Below are 5,988 nucleotides of genomic sequence, written 5' to 3' on the forward strand. Positions count from 1 at the left end.
CCTGTGTGTCTTATCTTGGAGAGGAGACGCTGGGGAGAGTGAGTCTCAGGGAAGTCATAAAGCACCTGAGAATAATCCAAAGGGCTGAGACTGAAGCTCCCAGTGTGTGCCCAGCATAAGAGAAAGAAGACATGACTGCAGTCCCAGCATTTGGGGGCTGAGGCAGAAGGATTGCTGTAAGTTTGAAGTCAGCCTGGGCTACAGAGTGAGCCCATTTCTGACAACAATGAAGCCAAACAAAAGGTAACTAGTAATATTTGTTCATCGCCAAGGACATCCACTTGGCAAGACCATGAGTAAGGACACAAGCGCTGCGCCATGGTGGGACGGAGGCCAATTACTGTTCACATTGGCAGCCGGAGAAAGGCAGCCAGCGGTAATCATGCACACACCAAGAAGGATGCCATCAGACGGGGCTGACACTGCAGTCGTGGGCATGCTTGCTCAGCAAGCATGAGGACCTGACTTCAGTTTCCAGGCTCTTCCAGAAGACCCGAGTCCAGGCCCCAGGAGCCACCTGGGTGACTCATGACCTTGCACTAAGCGGTGTGGAGGATGAGGACTCTGTCAGTGAAGTCACAGGTTAAGGAAATTGAGACTCGGAGGGAGGAAGTGTCCTAATGGGACTGTCTGAGGAAGCTGCCCGAGGTCAGACACATGGTGCTGTGAGCCCAAGAAAGGAAAGCTTCTGGAGAGTGGGCTCCCCAAAGCTCTGGGAAGGAGTCAGTCTTTAGGGTAAGCACCTGCAAAGCCCCGTTCACTTGAGGGATCTTTGTTCTCATGGTAACTGGCTAGCCAAGAGGTACATTTGGGTTAGATTATATTGGCCATGCTAAGCCATTTAACATCAGTTTGACTTTTTTTTTTTTTTTTTTGGAGCTGAGGATCAAACCCAGGGCCTTGTGCTTGCTAGGCAAGCACTCTACCACTGAGCTAAATCCCCAACCCCCAGTTTGACCTTTTAAAGAGTTGCAGACTGAGTACTGGGGCCACCCACAGGAACACTGGAATCTGCAGCAGGTCCCAAATAATCCCTGGGAGATGGTTGAGAGTGGTCCCTGTATGAGCCAACATTGCTGCAGGAGACTCCAACAGTCACTGGAGCTGCTCTTAGCAGGCCACCTATGTGCACCCTACCCAGATTCTGCTCTGAACTCTCCCACAGCATGAGGTCCACTAGAACAACTGGGTGGAACCCGGTCATGGCCTGGGGAAGCCCTATGTACCCGGCGTCCAAGAGGGTCTGGGTTCAGTCTGAAGCAGACGGCTAAGGGATGCTCAGTACTGTGTGTGCAAAGAAGAGGGAGGAAGTGTGGGGTGTGTGGTTAGACATCTATGGGAGAGTGAGGAACAACAGGGAGGCCGGTGTGGAGCAAAGCCTGGGTGGGGCTCACTGGCCTGGGTGGCCTTAGCCCAGGTAGTGTGGAGAATAAGCTTGGCCTGGGGATAATCCTGGTAACCAGGTTTAGGACTGTGTCCATGTGCTCTTGAAACAAAAGCCTCCTAGGAGGCTGGGGATGAGGCTCAGTTGGGAAAGTGTTTGCCAAGCAGGCACAAGGCTCTGCGTTCTAACCCTAACCCTGCACGTACCAGGCCTGGTGTGCTTGTAATCCCAGCACTCTGGGTGAAGGCAAGAGGATCAGGAACCAAAGTTCATCTTCAGTTGTAAATTGAATTTGAGGCCATCCTGGGTTACATGTGATCTTTCAAAAAGCAGAAGACTTTTTGGCATCATAGGTCTCTGACTCTGTCCTCAGTGGGTGACCTGTGTCGCTGTGGTAGATGGTGGACTTCTTACCCTGCAGAAAGGCCCTGGAGAAGAGGGTGTATCCTTCCTCGTGACAGCTGCCTCCCTGCAGCTGCTCACCTTGAGAAAGGCGGCTGCTCAATGCATGGGAGACTGATGCCCCCGCCTCCCAACATCCATACTCACGAAAGAGCAAAGAACCAACAGCAGCTTGTGTGATAGAGGTTGTATGAACCAGGAACTCTCAAAGGGACACTGGAAGTTCCTGCTGGCTGGTAACTAAGGAGGGCCCTAGGTTGTTCTAACCCTCTGGTCTGAGGCTGACAGCCAGCTTTGCATTGTATGGTGCACCAGCTAAGCTGTGTGGGATTCTGGGATGACATTGAGGCAGGCAGAGAGGAAGCAAAGCAGCCACCCTGGTGTCCCCATGTCATTAGGGCTTCCCTGCAGAGTATTGGGTTTGTGAGGTCCTTATACCCCACAATCCTCTGTCCAGGGGATGGTATGGGGTTGCAGGCCCCCAGCATGGGGCCTGAATGTCAGGTGGCTGTGTCAGTTCTGGAGGACAGAAGGAGAGGCCAGACCCCAGAGGGGGCTCCATGTGAACCTCTGAGATACACTGCCACCTTTACCTGCTCTGTAGTGGCCTCTCCCTGTGTCTTCTCCATTCTTGGGGACAGCTATTATCATGAGCACAGAATGCTGGTAACTGTACTTACACTTCACTCTCGGGTCAGATAGTACTGTCCACTGTCCTTTTCTGGGTGTCTGAGATGCCCACTCTCAGGGGTCAGGTACTTCTGTCCACTGTCCTTTTCTGGGTGTCTAAGATGCCCACTCTCAGGGGTCAGGTACTTCTGTCTGCTGTCCCTTTCTGGGTGTCTGAGATGCCCAGGGAGCAGCTTTAAGCATGGAGGTCCCTGAGGAGGTGGGAATGGAGTTTAGTCTTTTGAATTTCCTTCTCTGGGTTTTTGTTTTTTGTTTTTTGTTTCCACAAACACCATGACTGTAGGTGAATTTTTCTGTTCCTCCTGCCAGCTCCCAAATCATGACACAGAGACTTACTAATTATGAAAGCTTGGTCAATATCTCAGACTTGCTTCTAACTAGCTCTTATAACTTAACCCATTTCTGTTAATTCACGTTCTGCCTTGTGGCTTGATTGCCTTTACTCTGTACTGCCCATGCTGCTTTCTTGCTTCCTCTGTCGCTGGCTGGCCATTCTCCTGATCGCCACCCTTCTTCTTCCCAGCGTCTTCTCTGCTCTGAAAATCCTGTCTACCTATTGGCTGTTCAGCTTTTTATTAAACCAATCTGAGCGGCACATCTTCAGAGTGTACAAAAAGATTATTCCACAACACATGACCAAAAGAAAGTTGGGGAGGAAAGAGTTTATTTAGCTTACACTTCCACATCGTATTCCATCATTGAAAAAATTCAGGGCAGGAACTCCAACGGGAGAGCCCTGGAGGCAGGAGCTGATGCAGGGCCATGGAGGAGTGCTGCTAAATAGCTTGCTCATCATGGCTTGCTCAGCTCACTTTCTTATAGAACCCTGGACCACCAGGCCAGGGATGGAAATCACCCACAATGGGCTGGGCCCTCCCCATCAATCACTAATTAAAAAAATACCCTACAGGCGTTTTCTCAGTTGAGGCCCCTCCTCTCTAGTGACTCTAGTTTGTGTCAAGTTGACATAAACTGGCCAGCACCCTTGTCAGCTTGACACACAAACACTACTACTAAGCCACAGCCTTTGCTTTCTTTAGTTGTTTTTGTTTTTATTTTTCTGCTTTTCAAGACAAGGTTTCTCTGTGTAGCTTTGGAGCCTGTCCTGGAACTCACTAGCACAGGCTGGCCTCAGACTCACAGAGATCCACCTGCCTCTGCCTCCTGAGTGCTGGGATTAAAGGCTTGCGCCACCACAGCCTGGCAACCTTTCCTTTCTTATTCATTCCCAAGATCTCACATTAACAGGAGTATCACAGTATAAAATATTCCAAATTAGGCCAGGTGTGGTGGCACACACCTTCAATCCCAGCATTCAGGAGGCAGAGGCAAATCTCTTGAGTTGGAGGCCAGCCAGGTCTACAGAACGAGTTTTGGAACAGCCAGGCAAACGCAGAGAAACTCTGTCTTGAACCCCACCCCCCAAATCCAAACTTTAAAAGTTCCACAGTCTTTGTTGTTGTTGTTTTCTTTCTTTTTTTTTAAAGACTTATTTGTTTATTATGTATACAGTGTTCTGTCTGTACATGTGCCTGCATGCCAGAAGAGGGCGCCAGATCTCATTACAGATGGTTGTGAGCCACCATGTGGGTGCTGGGAATTGAACTCAGGACCTCTGGAAGAGCAGCCAGTGCTCTTAACCTGTGAGCCATCTCTCCAGCCCTTGTTTTTTCAAAAGGGATTTTGTAGCAGACTTTCCTTGGGCCACCAACCACTTCCCAAATCATGACATGGAGACATTATTAGTTATGAATGCTCGGCCTTAGCTTAGGCTTGTCCCACTAGCTCTTTTTTTTTTTATAGCTGAGGATCGAACCCAGGGCCTTGCGCTTGCCCTCTACCACTGAGCTAAATCCCCAACTGTCCCACTAGCTCTTATACCTTGTTTTAACCTGTTTTTCTTCATCTATGTTTTGCCTTGGGGCTTTTTACCTTTCATTCTGTATGTCCTACTCCGGGTCTGTCTGTCTGGCAGCTGCCTGGCTGGCCGGCCCTGGGCATCTTCCTTTCTTTCTCTTGTTCTCTCTTCTCTCTTCTATTCTCTCCTCCTATGTATTCTCTCTGCCCACCAGCCCCGCCTATCCCTCTACTGCCTAGCTGCTGACCATTCAGCTTTTTATTAGCTCAGTCAGGTGCCTTAGGCAGGCAAGGCAATACATCCTTACACAGTTAAACAAACGCAGCATAAACAAATGTAACACATCTTTGCTTAGTTAAACAAATATCCCACAACAGGGTTTCTCTGTGTAGCTCTAGCTGTCCTGGAACTCACTCTGTAGCCCAGGCTGGCCTCAAACTCACAGAGTTCCACCTGCCTCTGCCTCCCGAGTGCTGGGATTAAAATTGGGTGCCACCACTGCCTGGCTCAAGTCCCATAATCTTTAAAAAGTCAAACACTTAAAAGTTCAAAATCTCTTTAAAACATCCAACTTTCTTTTAAAATCCAAAATCTTTGTATTACTCCAAAATCTCTTTTAAAGTTTAAACTGGGCTGTGGTGGTGCTTACCTTTAATCCCAATACTTGAAAGGCAGAGGCCAGCCTGATCTACAGAGTGAGTTCTAGGATAGCCAGAGCTACACAGAAAAACCCTGTCTCAAAAAGCAAAAAAAAAAGTTTAAAGTCTCTCAATTGCTCTTGTAAATAAAAAAATAAATACTTCAACAGGGAAAAATCACTGTTATAATCAAATCAAAATCAAGCTCACATCTGTGTAAACAACACACTGTCCAATGTCTGCGATCCATTCATGGTCTTTGGGGATCCTTTAAAGGGCTTGGGTCACTTCTCTGGCTCCATCCTCTGCAGCACACACAGCTAGTGTAAGCTCTGACAGGCTCCACTCCACCAATGCTGCTGTTCTTGGCAGTCACCCCACAGAACTGGCATCTTCCAAAATTCAGAGTTCTGCAAATGGGCTACACTTTCACCAATAGTTCTCCAGGGCTCTCTTCATGATACAAAGCCTCAACTTTTCTCCATGACCCCTTCAATCCAGGGGGCTTCAACTGCTACTCTGGCTACACCTTCACCATCAGCCTCTGTGGCCTCTCACAGTGCCAAGCCTTAGCTGCTTTCCATGACCACTTCATGCCTTCAAAACCAGTATACCACCTGGGTGACTCTTAAACTACCAAGTTCAGCTGCCAGTATGAGGTACTGCCTGTGGAACACTGCCTTGTGTGTGCTGACTCTTAGGAAACTTCCCAGAAAACTTCAGTGATGCTGGTCTCTTCTTAATCTCTGATAATCTCTCAGCTCCAGCTAACCTGCATCAATATTGTCCCAGTAACACAAAGGTTTCATTTCAAGGGTGCTGTTCTCTTGTTAATCACAGGTGACTTCAGCCCCAGCTGACCAGACACCACACATTCTTCACACAAAAGGCCCAGTAGAGTGTTTAAACTTTCCTCTGAACCTAGCCAGAACTCCATTGTCTGCACTAACCTCAACATTATCTTCTAGGCTCCTACAGAACAGCCCACCGAGATCTGAACACTCAATGGCTTTTCT

The sequence above is a fragment of the Onychomys torridus genome, chromosome 1 (assembly GCF_903995425.1).
Source record: "Onychomys torridus chromosome 1, mOncTor1.1, whole genome shotgun sequence".
Classification (NCBI taxonomy): domain Eukaryota; kingdom Metazoa; phylum Chordata; class Mammalia; order Rodentia; family Cricetidae; genus Onychomys; species Onychomys torridus.